Raw genomic sequence first — 14,223 nt, 5'->3', positions numbered from 1 at the left:
TTTACACACTCGCCATGTGCAGTTCAACAGCCAATCTATGCATGTGCATCCCACTTTCACTCCAGCACGCTCTTGCAGCATTTAACAATTGCTCCTCCCATGCTCCCATCAAATTTTCTATTCTCACACACCCACTGTGTGCTATTCAACAAAGTCTTGTTGCACCCACTGCAAGTCACTGCATACTCCCGGGGGCCATGTTGTCAACTGCTCTTAACTATTCCAGCTTCCCCTCCTATACAGCCACTGTGTGCCATTTAACAGTCAGTGCTTGCGCACTCACTGCAAAACAACTACTCTTTTGCACGTTTCTGTCAACTTATCAGTCTTTCCTTGCACATTCTGCACCATCCAAATTCCACTAAGCCATCAATAATCAACTCCTTTGCAATCGCTATCTGTAGTTCAACAATCATTTGCTCCATTTTGCTCTATTCTGTGTCTGCTTCTTGCACTCCCATTTGCATTCAACAGTCACTTGCACAAATCACTTAGGGCCTGGCAGAGGTGAGCCCTGCTCTGTGTCTGAGTGACAGAGCCATCACGGAGGAAAGGGTAACTCAGAATTGCCCTGTATTTCATCTGTCTCTTGCCTTTATAGGCTGTATATTTAGGGGATGTTACTGAAAATAGGTGACAGGGTGCAGGCTGAAGGCTGTATAGGGTCCCAGGGGCTCCTTCCCTGTGGCTGGCATTAGCCCTTTAGCTTCCAATCCTGGGAGAAGCCCCAGGAGGGCACTCAGGTGAGTGCAGGGCAGTGTGTGTTTCCCACCCAGATTGGAAGCACTCTAGTGTTTAATTGGTAGAGCTGTGTCTGTGCTGCCCATGGATTGTTGGTCCTGGTGGTACACCTCCTCCCCTGCTTATCAGGCTGCATCTTTTAGCCCTTCCGACATGAAAGGTTGACATCCCCTTGACATAACCAAAGTACATTCATCAGGCCCCAGCCAGAGAGGAGTGACTTGATGTACCTGATCAGTGTACCTGATGGTGGACTGGGGGCCATCTAGGGCATTTCTGGGTTAAAACAATTATACAGGGCATTGCAGGGATGCTTATAGAATGACACCCAGCTATAGGCCTAAACTCTGCATCACAAATCTTTCCCCTGGATAAGAAATAAGCAGGAAAAGGAATTCTGAAGTCAGAGGAGTATTCAAATTTAGGTAGAGTGTTGACCTTGGTGGGGAGGGATGATGAAAAATCCTGCCTGCCCTCAGTCTGTTTGCAAATAATCTTCCTCTGGCTTTTTCCTTTCCATGTTGGTTTTTTTTTTTTTTTTTTTTAACCATTTTCCCCACTTAGGGCCTATAGAATTCCAGAGTTTGACCTACAGTTTCCTAATTGGTGGTCAAAAGATACCTCAGCGAGAGAAGCAAAAAGCTCTCGCCAGAGTGTAGAAAAGCAGCCATTGTCCTGGGGTGGGAAATGGTCCTGGCAAGAGTTACTTTTAAAGATGCCCAGTTTTCAGTGGTTGTTGCTATGCCTGTGAAAGTACCTTCAACCTCCCTCCAAGCACCCTGAGTTCTGAGGGGCTTTCTCAGCTCCTTGCCCAGTTTAATGATACTGAAACAAACATCTCTGTGAAAGATGGACTTGGGCATGTCCTTCAGAGAAGGGTAGCTGGCCCTTCCTACTTCTCCCACATACAATAAACTGATGGCCTTAAAGACTTATTGAATGAAGAGTGAGAGTGTCTATCTCTTTTTAAACACAAGAAATGAAAGAACAAAACCACAACTCCCAGGCTATAGTAGAAATGGGATTTTAATATAATATTCCAGTACAGCTTTTGCTATTTACAACTATAGTAAACCTTTTTTTAATCTTTTATACAAAAAAATCAATCACCCTCTCACCTCCTCTGAACTTTTCCCTTCCCACTGACCCCATCTCCTGTGGTCTCATAAAGTCCTTGGTGTCTGGCACTTGCAGTGGCACCAGACAACATCAGTGGGACTCAGCTGCCCCTCACCTGGTGAAGAGCAAGGTATGTGAAGTGGGGTCTCTCCTCTACTGGGGGAGGGGGGTAGGTAAGTCCATCACTCTCAGTTGGCCTTGATGGAATCTAGCCTGAGAACACGGTGGGAGGCAGGGCCAGGACCCCTGGGAGGGTAACAGGCAGGTGCTGTAAGTCATGAAGATAGAACTGAAGTTGTCAGACCCATTGGGTGGGTGAGTGCTCTGGGATGCCTGTGGGCACAGATGACAACGACTGGTACCTGTGAAGGAATGAGAGAAGTGTACAGAGGGCAATATCTGGCAGCAGGCAGGGCACTGTGCCCATTGGTAGTGCTCCTCAGCTAAACTTAACTAGCCTTCTGGTTCCCAGAGAGCACAAGGCAACTAAGGCAGTAAGAAGGTCCACAGGAGTCCAGGTCAGCCTGTCAACTGTTAGGTGTCATACCCAGCCAGAAGAGGTTCAGTGGTGAAACAAGCCTGGAGGTGGCCTGGGCTGTCACGTTGGGAGCACGGTGCCTGTCTGGCCTGGGCCACTCCAGTCTGTAAGTTTTTAGCTCACCCTGGAGAGGGTGATCCTGAGGCTAGCTATTGCCAGGAGTCAGTTAGAAGATGCCCTTTGTGAACCAGAAAAAGAGCAAAGTAAACCTAAAAAATAAATATTAGAGCCGAGATGAATAGAATAGGGAACAACACAGCAATAGAGAAAATCAACAAACTAAAAGTTGTTCCTCTGAAAAAATGAAAAAATTGATGAACCTTTAGCTAGATTGATTAAGAAAAAAGTAGAGAAGACTCAAGTAACTAAAGTCAGAAACAAAGTTGGGACAACACTACCAACCCCACAGGAATAAAAGGGTTTATAAGAAACTGTGAAAAATTATACACCTACAAATTGCATACTCTAGATGAAATGGGAAAATTCTAACAAGCACACAAATTACAAAACAGGTGAATCCTACCAAACATTTAAAGAAAAACTAACACCAATTCTTAAACTCTTCCAATAAGTAGAAGAGGAGGGAACACTTAGGATTTCTGTGAGAGCAACATTACACTAATACAAAAGCTAGACAAAGATCTCACAAGAAAAATCTAGAGACCAATATCCCCCATGAGTATAGATGCAAAAATCCTTGATAAATACTAGCAAACAGAATCCAGCAGCATATTAAAGGATTATGCATCATGGTCAAGTGGGATTTATCTCAGGGGTTAAAGTACTGCTCGATATATGAAATGCAAACTATACCACATTAGTCAAATGAAGGGGGGAAAAATCCACACGATCATCTCAACTGATGAAGAAAAGGCATTTGACAAAAGCCAACACTCTTTCAGAATAAGAGAACTCAATAAGTAGAAATAAAAGGGAACATCCTCAACAAGATAGAGGACACGTATAAAACCCCACAACTAGCATCACGTTCAGCTTTGGAAGACTGAAAGCTTTCTTCCTAAGATCAGAACACAAGACAAAGACATCCACCTTTACCACTTCTATTCAACATTCATTTCATTGGAGGCTCTGGCCAGAGCAATTAGGCAAGCAAAGCAAAAAGCATCCAAATTGGAAAGTAGGAGGTAAGATTATTTACAGATGACAAAAGTTTATATGTAGAAAATCCTAAAAAATTCACACACATACACACAACTGTTAGAGCTAGCAAACGAATTCAGTCAAGCTGCAGGATCAATGGAATAGAAATTGAGACTTAAAAATTAAACCCATGCCAGTGGATTTTTCAACAAAGGCATTAAGACCATCCAAGGAAGGAAAAACAGTCTCTACAAATAGCGTTGGGAAAACTGGATATCCCAGTTTTCAACATGCAAACAAGTGGAGTTGGAACCTTATCTCACACCATATGCAAAAATTAACTCAAAATGGATCCAAGAGCTAAAATTCCAAAACCCTTAGGGGAAAGAAAACAAACAAACAAACATAGAGGCCAATCTTTATGTCCTTTGATTTAGCAATGGTTTCTTAAATATGACACCAAAGGTACAAGGAACAAAATATAAAACAAATGGACTTCATCAGAATTGGACTGCAATTGGACTGATAAACAGCTAGTCAACCCAGCAGACCAGTGCCCAAGGCCAAGTCCAGGATGCCCAAGACACCCAAGACAAACAGCTGATTGACCTGGCAGCCCAGTGCCTGAGGCCAGGTCTTGGATGCTCAGGAGCCCACGTCAGACTGCTGGTCACTTGGAAACCTGGCACCCAGGGCCGAGCTCAGGATGGATAACTCGCCAACCCAGCAGCCTAGTGCCCAAGACCAAGTCTGGGAAAACTGGTACAAACAACTGATTGACCCAGCAGCCCAGCACCCTAGGTGGGATCCTCTGGGTGGACAGCTGGCTGACCCAGCACTCTGAAGTCTAAGGCCAACTCTTGGACACCCAGGAGGCTCAGAATGAATAGCCCAGTCTATTCAGCAGCCTGGAATCTCTGGCCAAGTCCAGGATACCCAGAACAAACAGCTGGTAGACCTGGCAGCCTGGCACTTGACATAAAGTTCAGAAGGACCAGGCTGGACAGCTGGTTGACTTGGTTACCCAGAGCCCCAGGCCAAGTATGGAATGTCTAAAACAAACTACTAGTTGACATGGCAACCTGAATCCAGAGGCTAAGTTTGGGATGCCCAAGATTGATGGTTAGACAGGTCAGTATCCTGGTGCCCAAGGCCAAGTCCAGGATGCCCAAATGGACAGGTGTTCAACCCAGCAGTCCAGCACCTGAGGTCAATTTTAGGATGCCCAGGATGAGCAGCTGGTTAACCCAGCAACCTGTCTTGTGAGGCCAATTCCAGGATGACTAGGATGACTGTTGGCCCCCCAGTCTGGTGCCAGTGCCAAGACAGGGACACTCAGAACAGGCAACTGGCCAACCCAGTGCCCGAGGCCAAGTCCAAGATCAGAATGAATGGCTGGTCCATCTGGTATCTCAGTGCCTGAGGCCAGTTCGTGACTCCTGGGACCAGAAAGGGGGTCTACCCAGCAGACAGGCACCCAAGGAAAGTTTTGAATGACCAGGATACATATCTGTTTGACTGGGCAGCCCCGTGCCTGAGGCTAAGTCCAAGATATCCAGAATGCCTGGGACAGACAGCTGTTTGATTCAGCAGCCTGTTACCTAAGGCAAGTTCAGGGTGCCAGGCAGCTGGTTGACCTGGATGCTCATCACCTGATGCCAAATATGGGATGCCTGGGACAAACTACTGGTCAAAACAGCAGCCTGATTCCAGAGGGCAAGTCTGGGACAAAAAGTTGGTTGAGCAGGCAGCCCAGGGCCAAGGCCAAGGCTGGGACACCTTGGAAAGATGGGTGATTGACCTGGCAGCCAGGTGCTAGAGGCCAAATCTAGGATGATTGGGTCAGACAAGTCAACACGACAGCTTAAAGCCTGAGGCCAACTCCAGGATTCCCAGAAGGGACAGTGGTCTCCTCACACATTGGCACTAGAGGTCAAGTCCAGGATGCCTGGGACAGACAGCTGGTTGACATGGCAGCCTGGCACAAAAGGCCAAGTCTGGGACACCCTGGAAAGACAGCTGGCCAACCCAGCAACGTGGTGACCAGGGTCAAGTCTGGGATGCCCAGGACAAACAGCTCTTCAACCCAGAAGACCAACGCCCAAGTCCAAGTCTGGGAGGCCTAGGGAAAACAGCTGGTAGACACAGCAGCTCAGTGCCCAAGGCCAAGTCTAGGACATATGGGACAAAGAGCTGGATGATTCAGTATCCCAGCACCCAAGATTAAGTCTGGGAGGCCCAAGACATACAGGTGGTCAACTAAAGTCGGGCAGTAGAGGCCAAGTCCAGGACACTTGCGATGGACGGCTGGTTGACCCAGTAGTACAGTATCCAAGGCCAAGTTCAGGAAGCCTGAGATGCCAGTGATAACTCGACCTGGCAGCTCAGTGCCCAAGGCCAAGTCTGGGACCCTCCAAGACACACAGGACACCCAAGTCAACCCAGCAGCCCAGTGCCTGATGCCAATTCTAGGACTCCTAGGATTGTCAGCTGGTTTACCTGACAGTCTAGCACCCAAGGCCAAGTCAGGGATACAAGGGATGCCCAGGATTGACATGTGGTTGATCCAGAAACTTGACACTTAAAGCCAAATCCAGTATGCCCAAACAGGACAGCTAGTTACCTGGCAGACCAGCACCTGAGGCCAAGTTTGGGATGCCCAGGTCAAAGAGCTGGTGAACCTGCCAACCAAATCCAGGACACTAGGGTGCTCAGGAAGGACAGCTTGTTGACCTGGCAGCCTAACACTGGAGGCCAAGTCTGGGATGCTTCAAATTGACAGCTGGTCAACTCTTCACAACATCTGAGGCCACGTCTGAGACACCCCAGATAGATACCGGGTTGACCCAGCAGCCCAACACTGTATCACGTGTGTGATGCTTGGGACAAACAACTGGTTTCACCTGGTAGCTGGGTGTCTGAGAGCAAGTTCCCTATGCCACAGAATTCACAGTTGGTCAACCCCACAGAACAGCACCAGAGGCCCAGTCCGGGGCACCTCAGACTACTGGTCAATGCAGCTCGATACAGGAGTCCAAGACTGTGATGCTTCTGAGGGACAGCTGGTCAACTTGGCAGCCCAGGGTCTGAGGCCAAGTCTGGAATGCCATGGGATGCACAGATGATCAACCTGGCAGCTCAGCATTCAAGGCCAAGTCTGGGACTCTCAAACAGTCCAGGACATCCTGAAAGGACAGCTGGTCAATCCAGTAGCCTGACCTGATGCCAAGTCTCAGACATTCAGGATACCCAGTATTGTGTGCTTGCTGACCCAGTAGCTCAGTGCCAGAGGCCAAGTCTGGGAGGCCCGGGAAAGATATCTGGTCATGCTGGCACTCTGGCACCTAAGGCCCACTCAGGGTTGTCCAGGATGCCCAGGATAGACAGCTGTCCAACCCAGCAGCCTGACGGCAGAGGCCAAGTCTAGGACCACCAGAATGGACAGCTCATTGGCCTGGCAGCCTGGTGCTTGAGGCAAAGTTTGGGATTTCCAAAATGCATGAGACAAATTGCTGGTCAACCCAAGCTTGTCACCAAAGGCCAAGCCGGGGATGTTTGAGACACATAGCTGGAGAGCTTAGCTGCCTGGCACTATAGACCAAGTCCAAGACTTCCAGGAAGGCTGGGACAGACAGTTGGTTTACCTGGTAACCTGGTGGTGAGGTCAACTATGGAATGCCCAAGCTGGGCAACCTCAGACCTGGCACCTGAGGCCAAGTTCAGGATGCCTGAAAAAAAGCTGAACTACCCAGCAGCTTGGTGCCCAAAGTGGTCCCAGTATCCTGGCACCCAAGGCCAAGTCTGGGATGCCCAGGACACCTGAGATTGACAGCAGGTCAACCCAGCATCCCATCACTGAGACCAGATGTGAGATGAACAAAAAGCTGGTTGACTTGGAAGCATGATGTCTGAGGCCAGGATTTTGACAGCTGGGACAAACAGCTTGTTAACCCAGAAGCATGGTTCCTGAGGCCAAGACCAGGAAACAGGATGGATAACTGGTCAACCCAGCAGCTTGGCACTTAAGGAAGGCCAATTCTGGGGCAGAGAGGAAGGACAGCTCCTTAACCCAGAAAGCCAGTGCACAAGGCCAAATTAGAATGCATCAGACAAAGAGTTGGTTGACCTGGAAGCCTGGCTTACATGGCCAAAACCAGGACACTTGGGATAGACAGTTGGTTGACTTACCAGCCCAACACCTGAAACCAAGTTTGGGACATCCAAGATGGACAATCCAGCAGCCTAGCATATTAGGCCAAGTCTAGCATGTACCAGAATGACAGCTGGTCAACCTGGAAACAGGCACCTAAGACCAAGTCCAGGATTCCAGGATGGACAGCTGGTTGATCCAAAAGTCCAGAGCTCAAGACCAAGTGTTGGATGCCTGGGAAGCCTGGGAAAGATAGCTATTTGACATTGCAGCCTGACACTGGAGGCCAATTCCAGGACACCTAAGATGGATAGCTGGTTGGCCTGACTTCCTGGCTTCTGAGGCCAAGCTCAGGATGCCTCAGATAGACAGCTGGTCAACTCATTAGCCTGAATCTGGAGGCCAAGTCTAGGACACCCTGTCGACCTGGCAGCCCAACACTGGAGGTCAAGTCCAAGATGGACAAGTGGTCTACTCGGCAGCGTGGTGCCACAGCTCAAGTCCAGGATGCTAGGGATGGACACTTGTCAATCCAGCAGCACTCCCTGAGGCCAAATCCAGGACACCCCAAATGGTAGTCTGGTCAACACAGCAGCCTGGCAACTGAGGCCAACTCAGGGATGCCCAAGATTGACATCTGGTTGAATTGGTGATCCTACATCGAAGGCCAAGGCTGGGATGGACAACTGGTCGACTCAAAAGCATAGCATCCGAGGCCAAGTACATGACACCAGGGACAGACAGCTGGTCAACTCTAAGTCTGGGATGCTTGGGAAGAACTGCTGGTCATCTGGCACCCTGGAGTCCATGGTTAACTTTGGGATGCCCTGGAAGAAAAGCTGGTCAGCCAGGCAGCCTGGCACTCAAGGCAAATAATTTGGTGATCTGGAAGCTTCAGATGGACAACTGGTTTACCAGTCCAGTGCTGAGGGAAAGTCCAAATGCCTAGGGCAAAGAGCTGGTTAACCAAACAGCCCATGCCTGTAAAGTTAAAAACTTTACTACACTTATTACAGAATGGTTATCAGTCTTATTCACTGAAAGAGCAATCTGCAGTATGCAGCTTGTAAGTGGTGTTTTAGAAAATAATTTCTTACAAGTCTCTTATACATATTACAACATGCATTACACATGGGGTATCACTTTCATTCACTGAAGAACACTACTGAAAACATCTTGCTGTTAGAAAAATGCCTTTATACAAGACTTGAAACATTTCATTACATGCATTACAGAATGGGTATCACATCAATTCACTGAATAATGTGCTAAATATAGCTTGCATGAAGCTTGTTAGAAACCACAAATTTCTTAAACACTTTGCTACATGCATTACAGAATAGTATCACTTCCTTTCTCTGAGAGAACACTTGCTGAATGCAGTTTTCAAGTGGCTTATTAGAAACACTGTTATTAGTCTCTTAAGCACTTTACAATATACAGTAAAGAATGGGATTCACTTCCATTCACTGAAAGAAAACTAAACTGAACACATCTTGCAAGTAGCTTGCTAGAAACACGTTTGTTACAGTTTCTTAAACACTTTAGTACATGCATTACAGAAAGGACATCATTTCCATTCATTGAGAGAACATTATGCAGAACACATATTGCAAGTGGCTTTTAAGAAACACTGTTGTTACAAGTCCTTGTTAGAAACAATTTTATTACAAGTCACATAAATACTTCACTACATGCACTACAGTATCTATTTCCATCCCTGAAAGAATACCATGCTGAAAGCAGCTTGCAAATAGTTTGTTAGAAAAACTTGCATTACTAGTCGCTTAAACACCTCACTAAATGCATCACAGAATAAATATCACTCATATCCAATGAATAAACTCTGTGATAAACATGGTTTGCAAGTGTCTTGTTAGAAACACCTTTCTTACAAGAACTTAAAACACACACAGCATGCCTTAGTGAATGGGTATCACTTCCATTCACTGAAAGAAACTGCTGAACAAAGCTTGCTAGTAGGCTGAAAGGAACATCTTTATTACTTTCAAAATTAAACACATCACTACATGCATTACAGAATAAGTATCACGTCCATTCAGTGAAAGAAACTGCACTGAACACAGCTTGCAAGTGTTTTCAGAAACAGTTTTATTGTACGTCCTCTAAACAGTTCTCAAATGCAATACACAACAGGTATCAGTTTCATTCACTGAAATAACACCGTAGCAAATGCATTTTGCAAGCAGCTTGTTAGAAACTCCTTGACTACAAGTTTCTTAAACACTTCACTCCATGCATTATGGAAGAATATCAATTTATTCAATGAATGAATACTGTGCTGAATATCGCATGCAAATATCTTTTTAGGAACACTTTTATTATGTCTCTTAAACAATCATGATATGCATTACAGAATGAGTATCACTTCCATGAACCGAAAAACAAATTGTGCTTGTGGTGCAACTTGCAAGTGGCTTGTTATAACCATCTTTACTTCAAGAATTGTAAACAATTCAGTATATGCGTTACAGAATGACTATCACTTCCAATCATGGAAAGAACACTGTATCAAACACATCTTGCAATTAACTTGTTAGAAACTATGACAAGTCTTGGTAACACTATACTACATGAATTAAAGAATGGATTTCACTTGCATATACTGAAAGAGTACCATGGTTAACACACCTGTGAACACCTCTATAGAAAAATCTTTAGTTCAATTTTTGACACAATTCTTTACAGTCATTATATAGTGGGTTTCACTTTCTTTCACTGAAAGAACTCTGTACTTAATGCATAATGCAAAGTAGCTTGTTAGAAATACCTTTATTACAAGATTCTAATCATATCACTACATGCCTTAGTGAACAGGAATCATTTCCATTCACTGAAAGAATACTCTACTGAATGCATCTGGCAAGCAGGTTGTTAGAAACACCTTTTATTACCAGTATCTTACCATTTCACTTAAGTTTTTAAAATTGAAGTGTATGTTCATGTAAAATACTATATTAGTTTCAGGTGTACAACACAGTGATTCAATATTTTTATAGATTATGAACCATACAAAATTATTATAAAATATTGACTATAGTCCCTGTGCTGTACATTACATTCCACTGACTTATTTATTTTATAACTTGTAGTTTGTACTTCTTAATTCCCTTCACCTATTTTACCTCTTCCCCCACTCCTCCTCTCTGGCAACCAGTAGTTTATTATCTGTATCTGAGTAATTTTCTCTCTTGTTATATTTGTTCATTTGCTTTGGTTTTTTAAAATTCCACATATAAGTGAAAATATACAGTATTTGTCTTTGATTTATTTCGCTAAGACTTATACCCTCCAGGTTCATCCATGTTGTCACAAACGGCAAGATTTCATTCTTTTTTAAGGCTGAGTAATATTCCATTGTGTATACATACCACATTTTCTTTATCCATTTATCTGTTGATGAACACTTAGGATGCTTCCACATCTTGAGTATTGTACTCCTGTAAACATTCAGGTTGAGGGGGAAGGGTGAGTTTTGACAGGGCGAGAGAGAGTCATGGACATATACACACTAACAAACGTAGTAAGGTAGATAGCTGGGGGGAAGCAGCCGCAAGGCACAGGGATATTAGCTCGGTGCTTTGTGACAGCCTGGAAGGGTGGGATGGGGAGAGTGGGAGGGAGGGAGACGCAAGAGGGAAGACATATGGGATCATATGTATATGTATAGCTGATTCACTTTGTTATAAAGCAGAAACTAACACACCATTGTAAAGCAATTATACCCCAATAAAGATGTTTAAAAAAATTCAGGTGCATATATCTTTTTGAAATAGTGTTTTCATTTTCTTCAAATAAATACCCAGGAGTGTAATTGCTGGATTGTATGGTAGTTCTCTTTTTAATTTTTTGAGGAACTGCCATAAAGTTTTCCATATTGGCTGTACCAATTTACATTCCCATCACAGTGTACTGGGGTGCCTTTTCTCCACATCCACTTCAACACTTGTTATTTGTAGCTTTTGTTTTGTTTTGTTGTTGTTGTTGTTGTTGTTTTGCAGTACGCGGGCCTCTCACTGTTGTGGCCTCTCCCGTTGTGGAGCACAGGCTTCAGATGCGCAGGCTCAGCGGCCATGGCTCACGGGTCCAGCCACTCCCCGGCATGTGGGATCCTCCCAGACTGGGGCACGAACCCGTGTCCCCTGCATTGGCAGGCGGACTCTCAACCACTGCGCCACCAGGGAAGCCCTTGTAGTTTTTTTGACAATAACATTCTACCAGGTATGAGGTGCTATCCCATGGTTTTGATTTGCATTTCCCTAATGAGTAGTGATATTTGTTACTGAACCTGGACTTGGGTCCACTCACCTGACACTCAGCAAAGTCAGTCTTATGACACTGGGTTGTGGTTAAGGAAAGTAAAGCATTTATTGCAGGGAACCAAGCAAGGAGAATCAGCAGCTCATGCTCAAAAAAGACCTGAACTCCTTGCTTGGCACCTTACAATAAAAGCTGTACCTTCCTTTAATACAACTCAGTGTCAGCAGACTGGCTTTGCTGTGCATTTGGTGAGCAGACCCAATCTAAGTTCAGTAAAATGTTGATCATCTTTTCATGTGCCTGTTGGCCATCTGTAGGTCTTCTTTGAAAATATGCCTATTCAGGTCATCTTCCCAATTTTTTAATCAGATATTTTTATATTGAGTTGTATGAGTTCTTTATATATTTTGGGATATTAATTCCTCATCTGACATACCATTTGCAAATATCTTCTCCCATTCAATAGGTTGACTTTTCAAATGGTTGATTGTTTTCTTCACTGTGCAAAACATTTTTAGTTAGATTTGGTCCCACCTGTTTTTTTGCTTTTGTTGTCCTAGCCTGAGGAGACATATCCAAAAAATGTTGCTAAGACCAGTGTCAAAGAGATTATTGCTCATGTTTTTTACTTGGAGCTTCAGGTCATACATTTAAGTCTTCCATTCATTTTGAGTTTATTTTTGTGTATGATGTGAGAAAGTAGTCCAGTTTGATTCTTTTACATGTAGCTGTCTGGTTTTCCCAACAACATTTATTGAAGAGGCTGTCTCTTCCTCACTATATATTTTTGCCTCCTTTGTCATAGATTAACTGACAATATATGCATGGGTTTATTTCTAGGTTGTTTATTTTGTTTCACTGATCTGTGCGTGTGCTGTGTGTGTGTCTGTGTGTGTGTGTGTCTGTGTGTGTGTGCAAGTACCATACTATTTTGATTACTTAGCTTTGTAGTATAGTTTGAAGCCAGGAAGCATTCTTTTTTCAAGATTGCTTTGGTTATCTGGTGTCTTTTGTATTTATATACAAATTTTTGGATTGTTCTTTCTAGTTCTGAGAAAAATGTCATGGGTATTTTGATAGGAAATGCATTAAATTTGTAGATTGCTTTGGATAGTATGGACATTTTAACTATGTTAATTCTTACAATCCATGAACACAGATATCTTTCCATTTATTTGTATCATCTTCAATTTGCTTCAGTGTCTTCTATTTTTCAGAGAACAGTACTTTCACCTCCTTGGTTAAATTTATTCCTATGCATTTTATTCTTTTCCTATGCATCTGCGAACAGTAACATTTTTACTTCTTCCCTTCCTACTTGGATGCCTTTTATTTCTTTTTCTTGTCTGATTGCTGTGGCTAGGTCTTCCAATACTATGTTAAATAGGAGTGGCAAGAGTGGACATCCTTGTCTTGTTCCTGACATTACAGGATATTTTTCAGATTTTCACTATTGAGTATAATGTTGGCTCTGGGTTTGCCATAAATGGCCCTGATTATGTTCCCTCTATACCCATTTTGTTGATAGGTTTTACCATAAATGGATATTGAATTTTATCAAATAGTTTTCTGCTTCTATTTAGATGATGAGATGATTTTCATGCTTCAGGGTGCTAATGTGGTGTATCACAGTGATTGATTTGAGGATATTGCACCTTCCTTGCATCCTGAAATAAATCCCACTTAATCATGATATAAGATCCATTTAATATATTGTTGAATTCAGATCGTTAATATTTTGTCGAGGATTTTTATATTTACGTTTGACCTGTAACTTTCTTTTTTTGAAGTGTTTTGGGTTTTGATATCAGCGTAATGTTGGCCTCATAGAATGAGTTTGGAAATGTTCTTTCCAATTTTTTAAGAATAGTTTGAGAAGGACAGGTATTGACTCTTTATTAATCCTTTTTTTTTTTAGTTTTTATTATTAGCTTAATAGTTATTGAAATATAGTTGATTTACAATATTGTGTTAGTTTCAGGTGTACAGCAAAGTGATTCAGTTACACACACACATTTTTTTTACATTCTCTTCCACTGTAGGTTATTACACCTATTGACGTATACACATAGAGCTGAGCAAAACTTTAAAGTACATCTCAAAAGAGCAGTATTATAGATCTCTTAAACAATATAATTCATACGTCACACTTCAAAAACATCTTCCACTCAATAAAAGAATGCAATGCACAGAAGTTCCTTCCTATGGTAAGAAACATTGGCTACATTCCTTCTGTGAGAATCACGTTTAATTCTGCCCTCTGAAAGCCTTTACCTTCCAATCACATTGAGCA

This window comes from Neophocaena asiaeorientalis, unplaced genomic scaffold (assembly GCF_003031525.2).
Source record: "Neophocaena asiaeorientalis asiaeorientalis breed wild unplaced genomic scaffold, Neophocaena_asiaeorientalis_V1.1 scaffold241, whole genome shotgun sequence".
Taxonomy (NCBI): Eukaryota; Metazoa; Chordata; class Mammalia; order Artiodactyla; family Phocoenidae; genus Neophocaena; species Neophocaena asiaeorientalis.
Note: the sequence above shows the minus strand (reverse complement) of the source record.